Source organism: Aethina tumida, chromosome 2 (genome assembly GCF_024364675.1).
Source record: "Aethina tumida isolate Nest 87 chromosome 2, icAetTumi1.1, whole genome shotgun sequence".
Classification (NCBI taxonomy): Eukaryota; Metazoa; Arthropoda; class Insecta; order Coleoptera; family Nitidulidae; genus Aethina; species Aethina tumida.
This window is the reverse complement of record NC_065436.1, coordinates 1,131,598-1,158,803: the sequence shown is the minus strand read 5'-3', so window position 1 is coordinate 1,158,803 and position 27,206 is coordinate 1,131,598. Positions and strand designations below refer to the sequence as shown.

The following is a 27,206-nucleotide window of genomic DNA, read 5'->3' as shown; positions in this document are numbered from 1 at the left end:
ATGTTTAAACAGTTTAATGACGGTCTCAATTGAATGTTTCCAAGCATATTAGTGTTGTATTGTTTGACGACTTGATAATGTAACTTTACATTAACTGACAATCAATCTAAATAAAAGAACACTGGTTGGATTTCATCCCGAAATAAATCGGGTTTAGGAATTTGTCCCGATAAATTCGACTGCGCTCCAGTATATTACGTAGTGGATGGAAAGTGGCGCTATTGCCCCCCACGCCCCATCCACCATCGTACGTTCCGACAATCGGTCCCGGGAAAACAGTCCGGGGATAAGAGGCCCAAATTACACTCGATGTGTAAAGTTTCCGCTGTCAATATTCATTAAATCGCGATGGAGGGGACGTTTCTCGCGACTTCAATGGTTTAAGATGTGGAATCGATGAATTGTCACACGTTGATAAATTGCTCCCAAAACTTTCCCAGACTATGCTAAAATTACACTATTTGAAAATGTATTTAACAGCTAATATAATTATTAATTCATACTTAATTTAATTAATTTTAATAATAGTTGGAAGTACTAATAAAGAATAAGCATTTACTGAACTAATACGACAATAATTAATTCCGAAATGGCTGAGTTTAATTGTGGTAAAGCAGATGGAAAATGTTAAGCACCTACGAAATGTAATTTTAATTAAGAGATTTATATTTATTTTGCAATTAAACTTTTAAGTGTTGTAGACAAAAAATATGTAAAATAAAACGCCTTTGAAGTTTTGTCAACATTTCCAGCTAATTTTATTGAATTAAAATTTAATTAAAATGACACCAAAGTTAATTTACAAAAAACTTGTTTTTTGTACCCTTTTTAAATAATATAAATAAAGGCTTCAAGTTCATTACAAAGCCACAATAAATTGACATTAATATAGAGGGTGAATTATTAATTAATATATTAGTTTTAATAGTTGTGTAAGTTTTAGAACATTTCTGTATATATTGTACACAGTTAAAAACTTTCAAAACACTTCTGTATACAATTAGAACAGTTGTGGAATGGATAAAGTATTTTTGAATTAAATTAATACACTTTAAACTTTATTAAACATAAATTAACAGACTTTGAAACTTACTAAACATTTCTATACAAAATTAAGACAGTTGTGAAACATTTTAAACACTTTTGTATATATTGTATATAGTTTAGATCTATTTTAATACTTCTATATACAATTAGAACAGTTGTAAAACGTATAAAGTATTTTTGAATTAAATTAATACACTTTAAAACTTATTAAACATTTCTTTATAAAATTAAGACAGTTGTGAAACTTTTTAAACACTTTTGTATATATTGTATATAGTTTAGATCTATTTTAATACTTCTATATACAATTAGAACAGTTGTAAAACGTATAAAGTATTTTTGAATTAAATTAATACACTTTAAAACTTATTAAACATTTCTTTATAAAATTAAGACAGTTGTGAAACTTTTTGAACACTTTTGTATATATTGTATATAGTTTAGATCTATTTTAATACTTCTACATATAAGTAGAACAGTTGTAAAACGTATAAAGTATTTTTGAATTAAATTAATACACTTTAAAACTTATTAAACATTTCTTTATAAAATTAAGACAGTTGTGAAACTTTTTAAACATTTTTGTATATATTGTATACAATATATTGTATATATTTAATACAATATATTGTAAATTAATACAATTTAAGGCTTACTAAACATTTCTATTGTATATACAATTAAGACAGTTTGAATATTTTTAAACATTTATATGTATATATATATATATATATATATATATATATATATATATATATGTATATATATATATATATATATATATATATATATATTGTATATAGTTTAGATCTATTTTAATACTTCTGTAAACAATTAGAACAGTTGTAAAAGTATTTTTGAATTAAATTAATACACTTTAAAACTTATTAAACATATCTTTATAAAATTAAGACAGTTGTGAAACTTTTTAAATATGTCTGTATATACAGTTAAAAACGTTTCAGTATACAACTGGAACAGTGGTAAATTGTATAAAGTATTTCTGTATAAAACTGATGCAGTCTAAATAAAACTAACTTTATGTATACAATTAAAACACTTATTAAACATTTATTTATTCTGTACTGATTTCGAGATGACTTCCAACAAAAAGTACTTTTATTTAAATTGACAAGTTCACCATATAAGTTAATGGAAAGCATCGTTGCCAGATTGTGAAACAATGCAACGGTTAATCTCTTAGTTGGAGTGCATGACAAGATGAAAGTCGCCTGTTTGATGTTTGTACGGTCGTAAAAAAAAGCAACTCCCGACATTAAACCGCGAGTACCAGACAAGGCGCTTTGCATATTTAATTAAAAATAAACTGGAAACGTTTAAACTAGTTTTAGAATATGAGAACGAGGCGGCGGCCGCGGTGCATGTGGCGGTGGCGTTTTGCGCTGCATGTTTAAAGTCTGTCGGAACAGATATGCAAATTGATATGGATATTCATGAGTTCGTTGCAGATGCTCCGAGAAAGGAACCGCCGCCCCCTGCCCGACCCCGTGTCGAATGAACGCGGCCGAAATTGCTTTTTAACAAGGAAATTTTTAATAAAATTCATAGAGACGCGTTATTTGCACAAACGGTTTTTGTTTATTTTCGAATTCATCACCGCCAGACAAATGCGCCCATGAAAATTACATCGATGGATAAACAGCGTTGGGCAAAAAACAGTTTCTGTTGTTTGGCCAATGGAATTTATGCGATTTTTTCGCCGAATTAGCGATAAACTCGATTTAATTTTCGTCCCTAAAACCAACAACGATCCGACTAGTTAATACGTAAAAGTCAAACAATTAACAAAAATGAAACAATTTTTTAATATAAGCTTGACTGTAAATAATGGAACACAATAATGGAGTTTTTTCGTGGAGAAAGCCTCTTTCGAAAATTATCAACATCTTAAATGATTAATAAAGAAGTCGCAAAAAGTCCTCGGGAGTTTAATTGAGGCGTTAAATTCGTCCTTGACTTTATGAGGCCTTCGGCGTTCGACATGGAAACCTATTAACTCGAGTTTTGTGTGTATTTACCTGCGACACAACAGTTTAACGAATTGGGGGTAACGAGATATGAAACGTTTCACCCCTCACTTCAACGGATTAATCTTTCAATTGCGATTTATAATGTAATCCCGTTTTATGTTGATCGTTTGGACATCACGATTTATAGGATTTGATGTCTAACAAACGGTGAAAGGGAATCTATTATAAGCCTTTTATGCCTATTTGCTTTCAACTTACTTTTATGTACAATTTATACAGTTTAAATCTTTATAAACAACTTTGTATATGACAAGAGAGATTTGAAACTTTTTAAGTAACTCCATTTAAAATTTATACAGTTTAAAACATCCTCAACAATTCTGTGTGTAACTGCAGCTCTTTAGGAATATTTCATAACTGATCTAATTGTATACGGAAGTGTTTAGTTTACTGTATATATCATACAGAATTAAAAAGTTTCACAATTGTCTTAATTATATATAGAAATGTTTAAAAAGTTTCATATCGATTTTAGACATATACAAAAATTCAAAACTGTCGTAATTATATGCAGAATTGTTTGGGAAGTTTTAAACTGTATAAATATTATACAGAATTGTTTAAAAAGTGTCATATCTCTTTTAATTATATACAAAATTTCCCAGAAGGTATCACAGTTGTCTTAATTAAATGTAGAATTGTTTAGAGAGTTTTCAACTGTATTCATTTTATACAGAATTGCTTAAAAAGTGTCATATCTCTTTTAATTATATACAAAATTTCCCAAAAGGTGTCACAGTTGTCTTAATTAAATGTAGAATTGTTTAGAGAGTTTTCAACTGTATTCATTTTATACAGAATTGCTTAAAAAGTGTCATATCTCTTTTAATTATATACAAAATTTCCCAAAAGGTGTCACAGTTGTCTTAATTAAATGTAGAATTGTTTAGAGAGTTTTCAACTGTATTCATTTTATACAGAATTGCTTAAAAAGTGTCATATCTCTTTTAATTATATACAAAATTCCCCAAAAGGTGTCACAGTTGTCTTAATTAAATGTAGAATTGTTTAGGGAGTTTTTAACTGTATTCATTTTATACAGAATTGCTTAAAAAGTGTCATATCTCTTTTAATTATATACAAAATTTCCCAGAAGGTATCACAGTTGTCTTAATTAAATGTAGAATTGTTTAGGGAGTTTTCAACTGTATTCATTTTTATACAGAATTGCTTAAAAAGTGTCATATCTCTTTTAATTATATACAAAATTTGTCAAAAGGTGCCACAGTTGTCTTAATTAAATGTAGAATTGTTTAGGGAGTTTTCAACTATATTCATTTTATAGAGAATTGCTTAAAAAGTGTCATATCTCTTTTAATTATATACAAAAATTCCTAAAAGGTGTCACCGTTGTCTTAATTAAATGTAGAATTGTTTAGAGAGTTTTCAACTGTATTCATTTTATACAGAATTGCTTAAAAAGTGTCATATCTCTTTTAATTATATACAAAATTTCCCAGAAGGTATCACAGTTGTCTTAATTAAATGTAGAATTGTTTAGAGAGTTTTCAACTGTATTCATTTTATACAGAATTGCTTAAAAAGTGTCATATCTCTTTTAATTATATACAAAATTTCCCAAAAGGTGTCACAGTTGTCTTAATTGAATGTAGAATTGTTTAGGGAGTTTTCAACTGTATTCATTTTATAGAGAATTGCTTAAAAAGTGTCATATCTCTTTTAATTATATACAAAAATTCCTAAAAGGTGTCACCGTTGTCTTAATTAAATGTAGAATTGTTTAGGGAGTTTTCAACTGTATTCATTTTGTAAAGAATTCCTTAAAAAGTGTCATATCTCTTTTAATTATATACAAAAATTCCTAAAAGGTGTCACCGTTGTCTTAATTAAATGTAGAATTGTTTAGGGAGTTTTCAACTGTATTCATTTTGTAAAGAATTCCTTAAAAAGTGTCATATCTCTTTTAATTATATAAACAATTTTTCAAAAAGAATTGAGACAACTTTTATTCATAATTTATAAAGACTTTCTTTAATTTTTGTATATATTGACATAAACGTAAAATTTGTGATTTTAACAGTTTATTAAATTTAAATTTAATATTTGCTTTTTCCACTATCAAGCTATATTAAAATTGAAATTCAGAATTTCACGAAGCAGTTTAATATATTTGATCGTCGATGAAAAAGAACGACTTCCGCGAAGGATGAAGGCGTTGTAATTTCAGCGTTCCCCAATAAAACAAAATCGAAGGGCCAAACGGACCGGAGGCGGCAATACGGAAAAATCGGCGTATCCATTTTAAAATAATCGACGCAAAAATCCAATAAAAACGCAAAACCGGAAGCGCGATTCCGATGCACGGATTTGTCGCAATAAATTCAGCCGGTTTACCGCCCGTTATTCGTGTCCCGTGGAATTCCACCGCCGAAAACGTAACCGGGAAACCGGTCGGATAAGATAGGAAATTAGTATGGATGTGTAAAGTTTGCAGTGTCAATATACATTATGGCCGCCGAAGTTGGGGGGCGCCAATTAAAGGTGGAACCTAATATCGGGGTTTATTTGTTCCGGTTTTGATTTATTTACCGCGAACGTTTTGTGCGCCGTACAACCGTGTTTATTATTCATGACCGGTCCGTGATTTTGATGGGTTTCATAATTAAAACAACAAAAATAAAATCCAGGTTTTCGGGCCGTATTTTTTACGGCACGGACAATGATCATCCCCGGAGCATCCGTCGACCTTTTAATAACCCAGTTTCGGAATGGTCGTAAAACGCCGGGCCTGGAAGGAAGCAGAAGTGACAAGGAAACAATTCCATCTTCTCGTCACATTAAATATTGACGACGTTGTTCAATTTGCCGCGCCGACATCCACGAAACTGTGTGATCAATGTCGCCTCTCCGGTTTTGGAACGGGCCCAGGTACATTTTATCCGGGAAAAAATTCGACGAGAAATTTTGTATACAATTAAAACTTCTATAAATTTCTATAAAATGTATACAGTTTACAACTTTCTTAACAATTTTGTACATAATTATGACCGATGCTCATTTTGAGAAATTTTCTATATAATTAAAACAAATGTGAAACTTTTTAAGCAATTCTGTATATATAAATTTATACAGTTTAAAACTTCCTAAACAATTTTACATTCTATTAAGACAGTTGTGACTCCTTTGGGGAAATTTTGTATATAATTAAAAGATATGTAAAACTTTTTAAGCAATTCTGTATAAATTTTATACAGTTTAGCACTCCCTAAACAATTCTATGTTTAATTAAGACAGCTGTGATTTCTTTTAGGAAATTTTGTTATAATTAAAATAGATGTTAAACTAACAATTCTGTATAAAATTTGTACATTTTGTGCAGATCAAAATTTAACTAATAATATTTGGTTCAATAAATACGTACGAAATATTGTGTATTAATTGGGATCAATAAATCAGATCGGATTTATCGGTGGAGGGTTAAATTGCGATTGCCACCCGAATTGGATGCATATCTGCACATATTAATTTGTTACCGTAATAGATATCGAAGGAGATGAAACATACTGAAACACATAATTACCTAATTACCTAATTACCTAATCACAAACGGCGCAGGGAGCAAATGAAGGGTGACTCGAACAAAAATAAACATTAGCAAAAGTAGTTTTTAATTAAACTGGAAGGGAACACGCTTTGAGGATGTGCCAACGGCTGGAGGAGTCTCAAGTGCAAATATTGATTTGCGTCGCGATGCGATAAATGCCGTCTGTCCCGACGTCATTTCTTAATACGTTCCGCGTTTTTCATCCGTACACACACACGTACGGATCCGCCGTTCCTGATCAATATGCCGTCGTACCGATAAAAAAGAGTCCTAAACATTAATCAAATTTATTCCGTGTATTGGAAAAGTCCTTTTATTGCGAGACGGCCGGAATGGCCGCGTATTTTCCGGTTTTCCTTACTGGTTACGTTCGAATTTAGTAGATTCTTCTATTTCCGTGGCTCTTTATGAGGGGGATTTCGGAGGTCGCAGCACACCGAACGGGGACGGTCTCGAGTTGTGTTCGGCTTAAACGTGTCCTTGTTCTGAATACGCAAAAGGGTTTATGCAAAATAATGGATATTTTTTCAAATTGTAACAAAGTGCTCATTTATCCCAGGTTATATTTAATTGTTCTATTTCAGAAAAGACACAAAAGCCTCAGAAAATATGCTGAAGTATCACAAAATAATATATATAGTTTAAAACTTTCCGAATTAATCTGAAAGATTAACAATTTTTGTATATATTATTAAGTAACTGTACATATATATTTATATATACAGTTTAAGATTTCCTAAATAGTTCTGTAGGTATTTCTGTATAAAATATATAAATTAAATCTACCTAAAAACATCGGAATTAAATTTAAACAGCCGAGAAAATATTTAAGCATTTTTGCAATGAATTTATACAGTTAGCACTTCCTAAACAGTTCTGTAATTAATTTAAAACTATCTAAAAACGTATTTAAGCATTTTTGAATCGAATTTATACAGTTTAAACACTTCTGGATATAAATAGTTCAATTATTAAATTGTTTAAGTATATTTGTATAAAATATATACAATTTAACAGTTCCCAGATAGTTCTGTAGTTAATTAAGACGGCTATAAAATATTTTAAGTATTTCTATATAGATTGTATACAATTTTAAAATATATAAAAATATATTTAATCATTTTTGCTTAGAATTTATACAGTTTAAAAACTTCTTGAACACCTATATATATAAAATTAGTTCAGTTATAAAATTGTTTAAGTATGTTTATATAGAATTTATACAGTTTAACACTTCCTAGATAGTTCTGTAGTTAATTAAGATGACTATAAGACATTTTAAATATTTTTGTATAGACTGTATACAATTTAAAACTATATAAAAGCATCTGCATTAAACGAAAACTGTTGTGAGCATTTTTCCATCAAATTAATCCATTTTAAATCTTTATAAACACTTCTGTATATAATTATGATACATTTATGAAATTGTTTAAGCATGTTACAATGTATACAGTTTAACACTTTGTAAATAGTTCTGTAGTTAATTAAATATTTCTGTATAAATTGTATACAATTTAAAACTATCTAAATACATCAGTATTAAATTAAAACAGTCGTGAACACTTTTAAGTATTTCTGCATCGAAATTAACTTTCTGAAATATTGATGTATAATAAACAAAGAAATTAATTTGTGTCGAATCATAAGAAGTAAATTTTTGTAAGTTTATACCACGAAACTTCTATTCAAGTGTTCTTGAATGCAATTTCCCCGATGACCTTATTGGAGTTGGAAAATGTTTATGGGATTGTTTTTGAACCAGATACACACTGTACCAATTTCACAAGAAAAATAAACACACCACGGTAAAGTTGCAAGTCCAATTATTGGTTAAAAAAAATTAATTGCCTAATTTAAAATTGATTCGGGCAAAAGTTCTCCGATATAGGTAAAATCTTGGAACTTGGGCTGAGCTTTTTATGATTAAACAACCCTAATTGGACGGAATCCGGCAGGGAACGGAGGCAACTGGGGACGCGTATCCCGGGAAAATAATAAATCTTCAAGGGGAAGGATTATTTTATTAATACGTCCTGTCTTGAGTGCCGCTCACTGCGGATATTAATTTGTTGTCCCAACTAGAAAAAAACGAATTTAATTCCAACTCAAACACACTGTTAGTGGTGTTTTTAATTAGCATGGCGAACAAATGAGTTGGCCTGCGAATGAATTTCAAAAAATCGTTGTAATAAGCTTCAAAAGCTACAACCGAAAACTTCACAAAGGACAATCGAAATTCGGTCATCAACAGCTGAATTTATTGTTGTGGTTGGGCTGTTAAAAATAATTCTATTTATGCACTAAAACAGCAAAAATCTAATTTTGTCCCTCGACTGAAAACAAAAGGGGGTTAAAGTTAATTGTGTGTCGCATGGTAATAAAAAATTATTGCCTAAAACTTTGAATATTTTTTTTTGGGGTTTCCTCTTCTTGTGAATGCGAATGAGAATAAATCCTGTTGTGCATACAATGGAAGTAAAGAGGGCAAGTTTTGGAAATAAAACAATAATAACTGGAGGAAGATATAAAGCTTCAATTGAAAGTTTAAAGCTCACAAGAAATTTAATATTTAACAGATGTTTTCAATTAAATTCGTATCACTACAGCAGTTAAATTAATTCCTGCTGCCAGTGTTAACTGTTTCTATTATTTTACAGATCTTAATTAGCAAATATATTAGATAAACTTTGTAACTGTTGTTAAAGTTAATAAACAAAAAAGTAATGATTATTCCGGGCTGCACCCTGCGAGTAAACCCGACGAACATGGTTGCAAAACTTCATTAAATTAACAATATTAATAATCCCCGGTTGTAATCCGGCATATAAGTATAAATCGCAGATCCACCACCACCACCACCAACAATACTGGGAACAATCTTTAATTCAGCGGATGTGCAAGCAGTAATTTCCTAGTCGCCGTAAAACCGGTGAGAATCAGCAACATAAAAATAACAAGGAAGCGTCAAACATAATTCTCCCGGATCAGTCCGGGTTGTAATTCAGTGCAACCGTTGTTCGCAACCCTGCAGTCTTGCCGCCCGTGCAAATCACCATGAAAACAGTTCCACCCGTTTAAAAACCGTTGCTAATCAATTAAAGAAGCGAGTATAAATGAGGACACACTCATCTCCCGGTCCCGTCCGGACTCCGGCCCTCTTAATAACCGCTTCCGGCGAAACAAATGTGCATTTGCAAATTTTAATTTCCGTTACCATAACGACTTTACTTTATACCTGACTTTGACGTGGCAAAAAAATCGGCCAGGGGCATTTTTCACTTTTCCACTTTAGCGCATACACTCTCCAGACGGGGCGCATTGTGTTTTCGTTCAATTATTTATTTCCTTTTTATTTTTCACTCGGACGGGTACAAATGGTTAATTCCTTTTTGCGTTGCCCTTCACGAGTGCGTGTGTTTGTTTTAGACGATTTTCGGCACAGTTTTTTTTTTTTTCATCAAGGGATGCTTTTTAATTTGGGAGCGGAGGTATTTTTCGTTTAATCCTGGATGTGGTGGTTTTTTTCTGCGACTCGTTTCAGGAATAGGACAATTAAATAACTGCGGTGAAACGAGCAATTTTGTTGCAATTTCCTAAAAATTCTATTTTACAAAACTATTGATGAATACAATGTCATAGTTTTTAGGAAACTTTCTCTTGTCTCTAATAACCTTATTGTACTATAATATCTCAGAATGTTGAATAAATATAAGTGTTATTGATGAATACTAATCATATATAGATACAATATCATATTTTTTAGAAAACATCTGGAAAGAATCGAAGAATACATTATTTTCTCTTGTCTCTAATAAACTTATTGTACTATAATATCTCAGAATGTTGAATAAATATAAGTGTTATTGATGAATACTGATCGTATATAGATACAATATCAATTTTTTTAGTAAACTTCTGGGAAGAATCGAAGAATACATATATACATAAATATATACATGCAATATAATATTTTTTACGAAACTTCTGGGAAGAATCGAAGAATACATTAATTTCTCTTGTCTCTGATAAACTTATTGTACTATAATATCTTAGAATGTTAAATGAATAAACTGTTATTGATGAATACTGAAAATATATACATACAATATCATATTTTTTAGTAAACTTCTGGAAAGAATCGAAGAATACATTAATTTCTCTTGTCTCTGATAAACTTATTATACTATAATGTCTTAGAATGTTAATTGAATAAACTGTTATTGATGAATACTAATCATATATACATACAATATCATATTTTTAGGAAACTTCTGGGAAGAATCGAAGAATATATTAATTGCTCTTGTCTCTGATAAACTTATTGTACTCTAATATCTTAGGATGTTAAATAAATAAACTGTTATTGATGAATACTAATCATATATACATACAATATCATATTTTTAGGAAACTTCTGGGTAGAATCGAAGAATATATTAATTTCTCTTGTCTCTGATAAACTTATTGTACTCTAATATCTTAGAATGTTAAATGAATAAACCGTTATTGATGAATACTGATCATATATACATACAATAACATATTTATTAAGAAATTTCTGGAAAGAATCGAAGAATACATTAATTTCTCTTGTCTCTGATGAACTTATTGTACTGTAATATCTTAAAATGTTAAATGAATAAACTGTTATTGATGAATACTGATCATATATACATACAATAACATATTTATTAGGAAATTTCTGGGAAGAATCGAAGAATACATTAATTTCTCTTGTCTCTGATAAACTTATTGTACTATAATATCTTAGAATGTTAAATGAATAAACTGTTATTGATGAATACTGAAAATATATACATGCAATATCATATTTTTAGGAAACTTCTGGGAGAATCGAAAAATACATTAATTTCTCTTGTTTCTGATAAACTTATTGTTCTATAATTTCTTAGAATGTTAATTGAATAAACTGTTATTGATGAATACTAATCATATATACATACAATATTATATTTTTTAGAAAACTTCTGGTAAGATTCGAATAATACATTAATTTCTTTTGTCCCTCATAAACTTATTATATTATAATATCTTAGAATCTTAAATGTATAAATTATTATTGATGAATACTAATGATTCACAGATACAATATCATATTTTTGAAGAAATTTTTGGTAAGAATCAAGGAATTCATTAATTTCTCTAGCCTCTATTAAATATATTTTACCATAATACCTCAGAATGTTAAATAAATAACAGTTATTGATGTATACTAATAATAATAGTAAGCAACAACTTAAAAAAATAAATACATAACTATATTGTTATGTTTACTTTCTTGTAAAATTGGTTCAGTATATTGAGTTCAAAAAACAATCCAATAAACATTCCCCAACTTACTCAAATAAAGTTATCGTAGAACTGGCAATAAGCAGTCGAACACTTGAACTAAACCATGGTAAGGTGTTTAATGAAAGTCTAGCGCTAATAAAAATTGACGTAACCATTTTCTGGAGGATTAAGTCGAGCATTTTTCGATAGGAGCAAGATATTATTCCCGAATCATCGTAATGCGCATGTAACTTTTACGATTACGACGGACAAATTTCCTTAAAAACCAAATTGCCCCCTGTATAACACGTAATAACGTTTTATCGTCGGGTATAAAAATAATGGTAACATTTAAGAGATTCGCGGATATTTCCTTTGATTTATATTCATCTGGCGGTCGGGGGAGGAGGGAGAAAAAACAGTTCATTCCAAGATATCCGTTCGACTGCGCCGCTTTGAATTATTTGAGTTTTTTATCAGCCCCCGCAATAAATCATGGGACTGTTCGTTCGTTCGGATTTCGGAAACTGAAAAATCAAACGGGCACACGCGTCGCCCCCGTCGGCGTTGATTTTCTTGCGCATTTCCCGCGTGACACAGTGGCAAAAGCGAAAATATTCTAATTACCGGGGATCAATATTTAATCAGCGTGTGCACCGAGTTCATTTTTCTGTGTAATTAGGTTCGATTCTTCGGGCGCGAAAACTTCGGAAAAGTCATTAAAGTAGTGGGCTGAAATTCATTCCGGCAACCCCACCGCCGTTCGGTCTATCGATTAGGGGTGCAAGGTGACGGAAACTTTTTAAATCAATCCCCGGCCTTTTTATTTGACGGATTATTCATTACGTCCGATTTGGCAGCTTCTCCCGACGGTCTTGGAGGGTTCTACTAATTCACAAACTGAACTCCAAACTATGCTCAGTGACATAATAAGGGAACGCACTGTTTGGTATTCATTTCACTTCTGTTGTGGCGTCTAAACTTGGTCATTTAAGTAAGTTTGATGGAAGTGAAGTAAAGCTATGTCTGGACTTGCTCGAGAGTGTGACCTGAAAAAGGTTATGTACGTGAGAGGCTTAATTGCCACCCATTGCCTTACAGAAGAAGCCTCCCTTCTTACCATAAAAGATATTTGTTGTAGAATCTGTTTTCTTAGACTTTTTTCTTATAGTTTCAACTTTGAATTTCCTCTAACTTTGTAACATTGGATTGTACTGATGAAATTCACAATATTATGGAGAATATGACAAATTTTGGAACCTTATTTGTTACCTTACTTCAGAACAACCTTCTAAAAGAATTCCCTCACATAGTAAGACTTATTTTGGAGTGTTTCCAACATCCTGGTGCCATGACTAGTAAGATTTTCAGACTTATCACCAATTTAACACATGTGAGACATTACAAGCAGAAGGCTTAGTCCTCTAGATCAATGTCAAGGTAAATCAATGAGAATCTAGATTTCTATGGTGGTCTAACTCATTATTAATGGTTATATCGTAATACTGATCAACTATTTCAATATTTACTACACATTAAAGATAATTTCCTCTCCCAGTGATACATTCAAGACATTGTAGAAGCTGAATTTAAGCAATGTCTGGACTTGCTGGAGAGTGTGACCTGAAAAAGGTTATGTACGTGAGAGGCTTAATTGCCACCCATTGCCTTACAGAAGAAGCCTCCCTTCTTACCATAAAAGATATTTGTTGTAGAATCTGTTTTCTTAGACTTTTTTCTTATAGTTTCAAGTTTGAATTTCCTCTAACTTTGTAACATTGGATTGTACTGATGAAATTCACAATATTATGGAGAATATGACAAATTTTGGAACCTTATTTGTTACCTTACTTTAGAACAGCCTTCTAAAAGAATTCCCTCACATAGTAAGACTTATTTTGGAGTGTTTCCAACATCCTGGTGCCATGACTAGTAAGATTTTCAGACTTATCACCAATTTAACACATGTGAGACATTACAAGCAGAAGGCTTAGTCCTCTAGATCAATGTCAAGGTAAATCAATGAGAATCTAGATTTCTATGGTGGTCTAACTCATTATTAATGGTTATATCGTAATACTGATCAACTATTTCAATATTTACTACACATTAAAGATAATTTCCTCTCCCAGTGATACATTCAAGACATTGTAGAAGCTGAATTTAAGCAATGTCTGGACTTGCTGGAGAGTGAGACCTGAAAATGGTCGTGTAGGATGTGTCAGAGGTTTAATTGCCATCCAGTGACTTAAAGAAGAAGGAAGGCTTTTTACCATGAAAGGTATTTGCTGTAGAATCTGTTTTCTTAGACTTTTTTCTCGTAGTTTCCAGTTTGGACTTCCTCTAACTTTGTAACATTGGATTGGACTGATGAAATTCACAATTTTATGGAGAATATGACAAATTTTGGAACCTCATTTGTTACCTTACTTTAGAACAGCCTTCTAAAAGAATTCCCTCACATAGTAAGGCTTATTTTGGAGTGTTTCCAACATTGCCACCCAGAGGCTTACAGAAGAAGGACGGCTTCTTACCATGAAAGGTATTTTCTCTATAATCTGTTCTCTTGGACTTCTTTCTTACAGTTTCTAGTTTGGACTTATTCTGACCTCGTAACATTGGACTGGACTGATGAAATTCACAATTTTATGGAGAATCAGAGACATTTTGGAACCTCATTTGTAACCTTACTTTAGAAAAATATGAAAGTAACCCCATATTTTAGAATTCTTAACATTCCTCCCCCGGCTACGACTCGGGGACAAGCCGGATCGCTTGATAATGTTTAATATTCCTTATCTCACCCACATTGAAGGTCCTCTCCTCCGGGAACGTGCCGCCATTCGGATGCACCGGTCACGCCGGTCCCGATTTTAATAAACCGTCCCCGGGTCGACATATTGAATCATCTGAATATATATTGAATGTGTGTGTGTCCCTTCGTCCGTCCGTCCGAACCCGTGATTTAATTCGACGGAATCATATATAGTTTTTTAAGGCGAATCGCAGAATAAATTGTGGTCGGTCGACGGACCCGCAAATCGCGTTACGACCCGAATCCCGCGTCGAACCCCATTGATGAATTCGGTTGTCCGTCACGCGTCCGAAACGAAATTATCGATGTTTCCGGCTGTGTTGTGAAAGGAGTCTCTGCTCCAGACACGGGAGGCTAATCTATTTTTCTCTTCTTGTAAGGGATGATTTTTTCAAAACGTGTTTGTGTGTCTGTATTTATTTTGTTCATATTTTTTGGATAATTTATTTTGGAGACAAAACAAGCTAATTCATGTAATTTTGTGTCTTTGAACACTTATTTGAGGCAAGAATTAATGAATTAATTGATTATTCAGAATGTATGTTTATTTATTGAGTTATTTGTGTGATAAATTAACCATAAACAGTTTGATATAAATTACAATAAATATTTTAATAAAAATCCAATTAGAGATAATATGAAATGTATGACAGCAGCTCCTAAATAATTTTTAATTCGAATTCATCAATAACAAACAGTTGATTTATTCAACATTTTCAGATAATGAAATATCTAGATATGAAACACGCACAAATGAATCAATAATAAAAATAAAATATGTGAACGTTTGTATATTTTATAACTCACCAAGTAATTTAAATATTTAATGGAAACAGTGCGAATACACAAATTCAATATTTGTTCAAATCAAAAACGCATTTCGCATAGTATAAGTTTTAATAATGTTTTGCAAAAGTTTCAAACAAATCAAAATTGCAATTTAATCTAAATTGTATGGAATGTATTAAATTTAAATGCGCCCCAAAATATTAATTAATTAAATCGATTGTTTATTGTACATATTTACATTAGGCTTATCGTCGCAGTTTCAGTTTATTCAATTAATCTAAAAACATACAAATAAACCCCATATTTTTACAGTAGTAATTTTTATTTTGTGCCAATTTATCACGTATAAAATAGAACACACAAATCCAGTGACCAGATTTTATTGATAATATCCAAAATCCGGACCTAAATCCAATTGAAAACTTACGTAACGACATTAAAACAACAAAAACCATCAAATTTAGCTAAATTGTGGCTATTAATTGAATTTAATTCCAATTTTTTAATAGCGACACCTATTGTCGAGTAGCAAAACTTTGAAACACAAACGAAGCACATAAAAGAGTGTTCTCTCTAATAAATTAGTTACATATCGAGTAATTTATTAGAGCTAAAGACCCGGTTGTGATCAGGTCACTGGAGCATCCCCGGATCGAAGTCTTGCCCAACCGCCAAGACTCCCGGACCATGTTCGTCGACCCATTGGCCCATTGTGGCGGCGTAATTAATTTTCAAAACGTACTCGCACACGTCCGTGTTAAATGGGGATGGAACAATAACCTAACCTCCCCTCCCGGACGGACAATATTCGAACAAAAAGCCAATTAAGGCCCGCCGACGGACCATTTCGGATGCGGCCGACGAAAATTTGATTGAACCGCGGCCGTGCCATCGAAAAACAACGAATTTAATTCACACAGTTCATTATTGGTTTGGTCGGATGTTCGTTGTCTGTCCGTTATATCGGGGCATTGATGGAAAAAGCGTTTTTGGAACGGAACAAATGTTTGCCCTCGACCGGGATTTTTCTACATTTTAACATTACAAATTGGCTTCTTTATTAGACTGGCTGGGACAATAAGCCGGTGAAAAACAATAAGTACTGAGAGACGAGTACACATGAAGACTGTAACTAATAAAAGTTATTAAAGTTTTCAAAGAACAGTTTAAATGTAAATTTTATCATTATTAAGATTTCAATAAGGCAGTTAAAATATTGTCAACATATTTAAACTTTTCAGCAGCGACATCTATCATTGAGTAGAAAGGAACAAAATCAAAGAAATCTTGATAATTATATATCAATTCTTTTCGGATAAGATTTCAAGTAAATTTTAAATGTTTAAGTGGTTATTATAGAATAACTTAATAATAGTTTAACTTTAAATTGTGTTATTGTCTATTTTCTCTACTTATTAAGACGATAAACATTTAAATGTATGAAAATTTCAATAAAATAGTTAAAATATTGTCAACATATTTAAACTTATCAGTAGCGACATCTATCATTGAGTAGAAGAGAACAAAATCAAAGTAATCTCTATAAAAAACTTCTTTTCAAATCTTACTGGATAAGTTTTAAAGTATATTTTGGTTATTAGAGAATTGAATTAGGTAAGAATAGTTTAAAATTAAATTGTGTTATTATATTATTTTAGGATGTCCTCGACTGAGATTTTTCTACATTTTAACATTTAAAATTGGTCTCTTTATTAGATTTTCTGGGACAATAAGCCGGTATAAAACAATAAGCACCGAAAGATGAGTACACACGAAGACTGTAACTAATAAAAGTTTCCAAAGCTTCCAAATTAAACCGATTATAATGCGAAAAAGTTGTTCGAATTGATCCTACAATTCATATCGGGACCTCAAAGCTCGGACCACTCGATAAGCCGTAATTTTTCTCCCCCACTTTGCGAAGCATTAATTTGAAAAGTGCTCCCCCCGTCGGCCGGTTGACATCCGTCGCCCGCGGGCGAGTTTCCATCGATCCCGGGCGCCCGGCTAAAATTGCCGTTTCCCAACTTTTCTTCGAGACAATATTGAATTAGCGTGGCGCGTTCGCGATAATTTTCCACCCGTGTTGTCATGCGGGAGCCCGCTCTAACCAAATGAGACGTCTTATTTGACAATTAGGGCGGCGAAAAATGTAACGGACGGCGTCTGGAATACCAACCAACTTGCGAAAGAAAAACGAGGCTGATTAAGTTCACAGAACTACCTTCATCAACCACCCCTCCTCTCAACAGGGATAAAAAGTTTCCAGACCAACGTTTCACATGTAACAAGAGCATATTAATTATTCGCAGTTCATTGAAACGAATCGAGGGGCAAACAAAAACGGGAGTTTCGCCGATTTAAATCGGGCGCCGCATCTGTATAATATATTTGCGGGAAACGGACCGATTTCTTCTTTAAAACTTTGCACAACGGAAATTCACGATCTGCAACCATTCGAATTCAGTGAACACCGACTCGGCGAATTATGCGAATTTCGTGAAATATTCTCCGGGCGCTTGATTGTTCGCGCTGCACTGCGTCCGCTGAATGGCGAACGTTTGCGTCGTACCCCGGCTCTTCGGCTGGGGGCTGGGGTGGCCGTTATTTTTCCCTCACGGACGTGGAATCTGTTTTTGAACTTGTTGATAGGACTTGCGCTACGATTTTTAAATGAATATGTGAACTTTTCAATAAAATATTTACCAATAATAAATCTGTTCTTAACTTATTCTATAATAACCATTTCAAGGATTAAATTTTACTCAAAATCTTACCCAGAAACATTTGAAAGGAAGTTTTTTACAAAGATTCCTTTGATTTTGTTCTTTTCTACTCAATGATAGATGTCGCTGCTGAAAAGTTTAAATATGTTGACAGTATTTTAACTGTTTTATTGATAATGTTTAATGTTTATCATCTTATTCTGTAGAAAAAAAATGAGTAATAATAAAATGTAAATTTAAGTTACTTTCTTTGGAAACTTTAATATCTTTTGTTTGTTACAGTCTTCATGTGTACTCGTCTATCGGTACTTATTGTCCCAGAAACTCTAATAAAATGGACATTTTGGATGTTAAAATGTAAAAAATATCTTCCTCTACTGAATAAGGTGATGAACATTTAGATGTATGAAGATTTCAATAAAGCAGTCAAAATATTGTCAATATATTTAAACTTTTCAGCAGAGACATCTATTATTGGGTAGAAAAGAACAAAATCAAAGGAATCTTTATAAAAAACTTCCTTTCAAATCTTTGTGGGTGAAATTTCAATTAAATTTTGAATGTTTAAGTGGTTATTATAGAATTACATAAAAACAGTATAAATTTAAATTGTGTTTTTGTCCATTTTCTCTACTGAATAAGATGATAAACATTTAGATATATGAAGATTTCAATAAATGTCAAAATATTGTCAACATATTAAAACTTTTCCGTAGCGACATCTATTATCGAGTAGCAAGAAACAAAATCACATGAATCTGTATAAAAAGCTTCCTTATAAATATTTCCTGTTAAGATTCAGATAAACTTTGAACGCTTAAACAGTTATTACAGAATTAGTTAAGAACAGTTTAAATTCAAATCGTGTAGTGGTCCATTTTCCTCGTCGACAAAGACGATGATCGTAAAATTCGCAGTCGTCGACAGCGGGATCGCTTAATTTCGCATGTGTCGCGTCCAGGTGACAGGTCGAAACTCTAATATTCATAACTCCGGCGGAACAGTACATCAGCGCAGGCACTTTTGCCCAAACTCTTAACGAGATTACACGGGAACGTCGGTCCGCATAAATTTTTCAGCGCGCATTAAGGATGCAGTTCAACGTCGGGAATTATCTTTTTAACACTAGACTGAACGTGCCTGCAATGTCCATTAAAAGTACTCGGTTGCATTTAGATTTTAAGATACTTTAAACCTCTATCTGGGAAGAGTTACGACTTAATTTAATGCAAGTAACTAGGCAAGACTATCCGAGTTCGGGTTTAGTTATTTTTCATTCCTTAGTTTTTTTTTTGGTTGTTTTGTTTCGACGCTAAAAGGAACCATTTTATTACGGGGTTATGAAAACGCGGCGGCACCTACTGAAAAGATAATGCTGTATGGAATACTGAATTTTACGATCGCTTAAAGATTTACCACTTTCCCGACCCCGGGCTTTACTTCAGATCCATAAACGAAATTTATCAGGCACACTTTCCGACCGCCGCACGGATTTTACTACATTTTAAAGCCGGATTTAATTAATTACTTAAAATGACTTGTACTTTTTGCTACTTGATCTTCCTTCATCCAACAAAAGGACTTTTATTCAGCCAAACAAAGTCTGACGCAAAAAATTCTCTTTTAGATTGTTATACAATGTTTAATGGTGAATACAATTTATTTTTTACCTGGCGGAATAAATTCCATTAATTTTTTATACAACCTACATGGAATATAAAATTAAATCAACTGAACGACCGGGAATGTTTGTTGATTTGCGTTGGGTAGATTTAAAACGTTTGGAAGCAGACGCTGATCAATTACCAAAATTGACTAATTGCTTTTTGCCGATTGCGCTTTGATCTTATCCGGGCAATTGAATCGAAAATCGAAGCGAGTGTGCATGTAGATAGAGGGAGGCACACTCGAAAGCGCATTCGTAGGTGTTTCCTGCAAGGATTTATGCCCATCGACAAACACTCTCACGTGTACTATTACTCGAATTAAATAAATGTTTAAATGGGATACTGTTAAAGGGGCTTTTCCGAGTATCTGGCAACGATTTTTAATTTACTGGAGATGTTCGTTTTATCGGCCCGGATTGAAAGCACTTGCTTTAACTACTTTTTGCACCGTTCGATGGATAATGTTTAAATTATTTTGTACCTGGTGTAATTAAAAAGAGAACAATCTGGCAACTCTGCATCCTCTACAAGTTGCCAACCTTGTCTGAGTACATAAAATTATTATGTTATTATTTGGGGATAAAAAACAGTTGTTTTAAATACTTTTTGTAGCTTTTGATGGAGTATTTAGGATTTTTTTTTAATATTTTGATGTTTATTTTATCCTCTGGGATTAAAAACAGATGCTTTTAAGTACTGTTTATTTTTTTTGGCAAATATATACTCTAAAGATGAACAATTTTACAACTCTACCGGTTATTAACCTTATCTAAGTGCATAAAAGACGTTAAATTTATTTTTGATATTAATTTTATTGTAGTGACACGAATGTAAACTGGGTTGCCTAACCATTTGCAATATAACACTACATTATCTTTTAGGATTTGGGTTGTTTTAAATATTTTTTGTAGCTTTTGTTGGAAGACGTTTATTTTGCATCTTCTACAGGTTACCAGCCTTATCTAAGTGTATAAAAGGCTGTAAATTTAGAATTATTATGTTATTTTTTTAATATTTTGATAATTATTTTATCTTTTGGGATTAAAAACAGTTGTTTTCAATACTTTTTGTAGGTTTTGGTGGAGGACGTTCATTTTTTGTCACAGATATACACTAAAGATGGACAATCTGGCAACTCCGCATCTTCTACAGGTTACCAACCTTATCTAGGTACATAAATAGCAGCAAATTTAAAATTATTATGTTATTTTTTAAGATTTTGAGTTATTTTAAATACTGTTTGTACCTTTTGGTGGAGTATGTTTATTTTTTTGTTCTAGATATAATTTAAAGGTGGACAATCTGACAACTCTGCATCCTCTCCAAGTTACCAACCTAATCTAAAAGCACCAGTGGCGGGAGATTTAAAATTATTTTCTGTTTTTCAGGAAATCCACTTCATTAAATAAAGATTTGCCCGATTTACTGCTGAACATTGAAAATTCAAGCGACTCCAGATATAATGGTGACGGTTTTATTTACGATTCGGGCCGCAGTAAATTCATTCTTGTTGTGGATGTATTTTGAAAAATGTCATTTATTATGCAACAATAAGATAGACCCGACACAATTCTTTACTGCAATTTTACGACCGACATTAAATTTTACAACGCTTTCCAGGCGTAGCCTGTGCAAGACAACGTCGTTTGATATTCAAATGTTGGTAATGATGTTATACTTACATTTAAATTAATGATGTATAAGGAAATTTGTACATACCTGAAAAAAATGAGGTAAAATTAGTTATGGTTGATAAATTTTGTGATAATATTCTATCCACAATACGTTGCAACGTTGCCAAATGATTAAAAAGAAATCAGTTTATTGATTTGTAACATTTAATTTGATGAAATGGGTTTTACATTCAATTCATCAAAGGCTAGTTTTGAATTTCTTAAGAGGCAATATAAAAACTAAGAACATGAAACGTACTTTTATTACAAAATTTCCAATATTGTTTGACACTTTAGAAATGAATTCCCGCTCCAATAAATCAGTCGAGCAAATTGCTCAAAGACAGACCCAATTATAATACGTATGATACGAGTTTCGCTGTGCGAAATTAATCACCTCCATAAACACGAAATACTGCTCCTTAATAAACTTTTAGCACAATTGGCAGAAACAGAAGCAACGATAGCAATAAATACGGAGCGACAACAAGACTTAATAAATAGACGACACACTCTCCGAATTAAACTTTGCGGTTGTTTCGTCTCCTCATTTGTATCATCGTAACGACGTCTGATTTTTTTCCGTCCTGACTGGAACGAACGGCAAAATTGTAAATGGACTTTTTCACCCGCCTCAAATTAATCGACGGCTTTAATTACTGCGCCGTTCCTTGGGAATTTCGTGTCGCGACGCTTTTGGGACATTTTCAACGGCCCTAGCACGCCTATTGCATTAACACAACGTAAACGCGTGTTAATTTACTTATTAAACCGGTCCGACACAACGTCATGTTTTGTGGGCGGCGAAAAAATCGGCACGTCGGGCCCGGGAACAATCGTTATTGTAACAGTCGTGCCTCCAGAAACAATTTTATTGTGTTGCCGGGCGGCAGAACTTCTTGCCAACGATAACACGTTATTCAATCAAGTTCTCGGGCCGTGCATTGAAATTGTTTCGGGCGAATTTCTGCCACCGGGCTTTAATTTTAATGCAACGTTTCGAGAGACGCGATTAATTCAACAATACCACAGAATAATGGACGAATTGTATTCATTTTAAATAACTTTAATGGAACAACCAAATGGGGATATACTTATAAATATTTATCACGTATTAAATTATAAAAGTCGTTTATAAAATTCGTTGGTTAACGTTTACATTATAAACTTTCGTCATACACTTATAGTTCGTCAGTTATCGTCATTATTTGTCGTCTATCTTTTAATATTACTATTTTATCTCCTGTGGTTATTATTTATTATATAAATAGGCAATAATATTCATCATATATCACTTATAGTTTATCAGTTATCGTCATTATCGTTTAATATTATTCATTTATCGCCTATCGTCATTATTTATTATATTATAGGTAATAAATCTTATAAATATTCATCTCACATCACTTATAGTTCATCAGATATCGTCATTATTTATCGTCTATCGTTTAATATTATTCTTTTATCGCCTGTCGTCATTATTTATTATATAATAAGTAATAATATAAATAAATATTCATCATACATCACTTCTAGTTCATCAGTTATCGTCATTATTTATCGTCTATCGTTTAATATTGTTTATTTATCACCTATCGTCAGTATTTTTCATATAATAGGTAATAATATTTATAAGTATTCATCATACATTTTATAGTTAATCAATTATTGTCATTATTTTTCGTTTATCGTTTAATATTATTCATTTATCGCCTATCGTCACTATTTATCATATTATAGGTAATAAATCTTATAAATATTCATCACACATCACTTATAGTTCATCAATTATCGTCATTATTTATCGTCTATCGTTTAATATTATTCTTTTATCGCCTGTCGTCATTATTTATTATATAATAAGTAATAATATATATAAATATTTATCATACATCACTTCTAGTTCATCAGTTATCGTCATTATTTATCGTATATCGTTTAATATTGTGTATTTATCACCTATCGTCAGTATTTTTCATATAATAGGTAATAATACTTATAAGTATTCATCATACATTTTATACTTAATCAATTATTGTCATTGTTTTTCGTTTATCGTTTAATATTATTCATTTATCGCCTATCGTCATTATTTATTATATTATAGGTAATAAATCTTATAAATATTCATCATACATCACTTATAGTTCATCAGTTATCGTCATTATTTATCGTCTATCGTTTAATATTATTCTTTTATCGCCTGTCGTCATTATTTATTATATAATAGGTAATAATATATATAAATATTCATCATACATCACTTCTAGTTCATCAGTTATCGTCATTATTTATCGTCTATCGTTTAATATTGTTTATTTATCACCTATCGTCAGTATTTTTCATATAATAGGTAATAATATTTATAAGTATTCATCATACATTTTATAGTTAATCAATTATTGTTATTATTTTTCGTTTATCGTTTAATATTATTCATTTATCGCCTGTCGTCATTATTTATTATATAAAAGGTAACAATACCTATAAATATTCATCATACATCACTTATAGTTCATCAGTTATCGTCATTATTTATCGTCTATCGTTTAATATTATTTATTTATCGCCTGTCCTCATTATTTATTATGCAATAGATAGTAAATCTTATAAATATTCATCATACATCGCTTATAGTTCATCAGTTATCGCATTATTTATTGCCTATCGTTTAATATTTTTCATTTATAGTCTCACGTCATTATTTATTATAAGTAATAATACTTATATTCATTATATATCATTTTATGAAGTACAGAGATTTTTAATTCTGTATTTCATAAAGGCTGACACATTATTAATATTTTACGTAGCTCCGAACAGATTTTATTGCAATTTAAAATTCATTACGTCATACGTTTCCTTCAATATGAATTTTTTACGAACCTACACGTTTGTTGCTAAATAATGAACATTGTAATCGATCGTAAACCGGCCATGAATGTATTTAGTTTAATTACAACAACCTGTTTTACGTTTTCCCTCATTAAGTTATCCCAATAAAAACGTATCACATAAAATTAACGGTTTATTATACCTGTTACAATAATCCATTTTATAATACAATCAAATTAATAGAACTGTTAATTAATAATTGAATTTTAACGGAACCGTTAATTAAGCACGATCGTCCCTTTATAGTTCATAAACTCCCCCCCAGAAAACGAAGGTCAAGGCTGCTTAACAGCCTCTAAATTTAAACGACAATGAAATCGCACTAAATGTTTAATGCATCCTTAGATGCCGAATCCTCCCAATTAAAACCAGTTTACGACCTGCAGTCACTTAAACCTGTCCTGCAAGACAGGAAAATATAAACCCCTTAAAGGGGAGTTATCATACGTTGCGGGGGGCGGGTCCGAATGTGACGTGGAAAAGTAAAACGCGACGTTATTTTCAAACAAGTCACGGCTGCTGACACAGAAATGCCTCCTTACGATAATTTTCCTGTATGTATGTCGTATAAATTGGGATTATCCCTCGTCACCGGTCAGCAGAAAAAGGGGGACCCGTAGAACGAAATGCAACTGTCGGATATTTCGCTTCCTTACCTGACACGCTCAAGATTATTTTTAATGCCGGGATTATATATATATATATTTTTTTTTGTTGTTGTTGTTTTTTTATGGGGGCGGATTTTCTGGGGGAAAAACCCTTTTTGATACGACGTGTCACGTGTGCTGAGACTCGGCGAAACTTTAATTCCGAGTGGGGATTTTCTGCCCCGAGTGGAGCTTGGTCATGTCGCTGTAAAGTTTTCATCTTGCTGTCCAAAAATGTGAAGTATTATAAAATATCATGCGAGTCCAGTGACTAAATTTAATTTCATATTTTAAAGATTATATAATAAATAATAGACAACTGACGATAAAATATTAAATGATGGGCGTTGAATAATGAAGATAACTGATGAACTATAAGTGATGAATGATGAATATTTATAAGTATTATTACCAATTATATAATTAATAATGACGATGGATAATATTAACCGATAGGTGATAAGTTATGACCATAATTGATGAACTATAAGTGATGTATGATGAATATTGATGACTACGTTCGTGTCAAACTTTATGAAATACAGAAATAATGAAAATTTAATTGTTTATTTAAAATTTAGTGGGTAGTTTTAAACTTTATCCTATTATTATAATTTTTACAGCTTTTCCTTGTGTAATATGAATTTGAACCATTTTAGCAATATGATTCTTTACGACACTACTTTAAAGACATATAAAAAGTTTATACAAACAGTATTAACTATAAAAGGAGTTGCCTGCCTTGAAGTGTAATAAACCGTAAGACATTTAAATACATGCAAATACAAATAACACGAAATTATTCATCTTTTGTAACGTCATAAAGATGATCAAAACCGGAATAAAACGAGTAACAAGAGGAGACAAAAGCAAAGTTGAAAGTGGCAATTTAAAGAGACGTTCGTAGATTCATAATTTCGTCGTTTATTCTATTTCGCAATTATCGTTTATCTTTTGCAGATTACGAGGGACCGGGGACGAAAAGAATTCTCAGTAGTTTCGCCGTTATAGTTTTTAATTGGAGACGTCGTATTAATTTTAATCCGGACGAAATATAAAATAATTAGCCCAAACGTTTTTAAAAGCCAACTAAAATATTTTTTATTGTAATTAAAATTGAGTTCGATGGAAAAAGTGCATGGCATTAAATTGGCAGAAAATTCCCATTAGAAATTGCGACAGGCCACGACGATGGAAAATATGTTCAGTTTTCCAGTCGTGCCATCGACAGCTAATGAGTTTTTTTACGTCGGCACTCGACAGCGAAAATTGACCTTGGCAAAGGGGGTGACTTTAATTAAAGCGATTTCAATAGAGAGCGTCCGTTATGGCGGAAGTTCTCAACCCTTTCGGAACGTTCGCACGAATCGGACATGCGATTAAACTTAAAAAGTTTTTAATTGAATTGCACGATTTGTTGCGTTTTTATCGTCCGGAATTGTCAGAGACACTTTTTGTTTTTTTTTAGATTTTAAGTTGGACATTATTACTATAACAAAATTAATTTAATTAAGACAGAAATAAGAATTCAGTGGTGAGATTCAATATAAATGTGTCCACTGTAGACACTTAGATAATTTAATGTAAGTATTATTTTAAGAAATTGTCCAATAAGGTTCACTACAAGAAAGTCTATTATAAACTACTTTTATTGTATTAATAATACATAAGGCTGCGCATCCACCATAATTTAAAATTAGGCGCATCCACCATAATTTTAAAATCAGGCGCATCCGCCACAATTTTAAAAACAGACGCAACCACCATAATTCCAAATTTAGATTAATTTTCTGCACATTAGCAGATTAATAAACTAAACAAAAATGGTTTATTTAAGATAAAATTTCAACGCTGTTTCTCATGAATATGTAATTTACAATTAACCACAGTTACAACGTGGCGTCGCAATAAATAAAACGCAGCAAAACATAACATCATAAATGTTGACCAAGCGAACCGGTTCGTGACATTTTTCCCCGATGAAATCCACACAATCCTTCACCGGGGCAAAACGCGGAAGACGAGAAAAGGAAAAA

General features: G+C 31.8%; 1 protein-coding gene across 1 annotated transcript in view; it reads right to left on the bottom strand.

The window, feature by feature from the left end:
* Nucleotides 1-27,206, bottom strand: part of LOC109596448 (Krueppel-like factor 7) — a 195,642-nt gene that overhangs the window by 5,569 nt on the left and 162,867 nt on the right. The window lies entirely within an intron of this gene.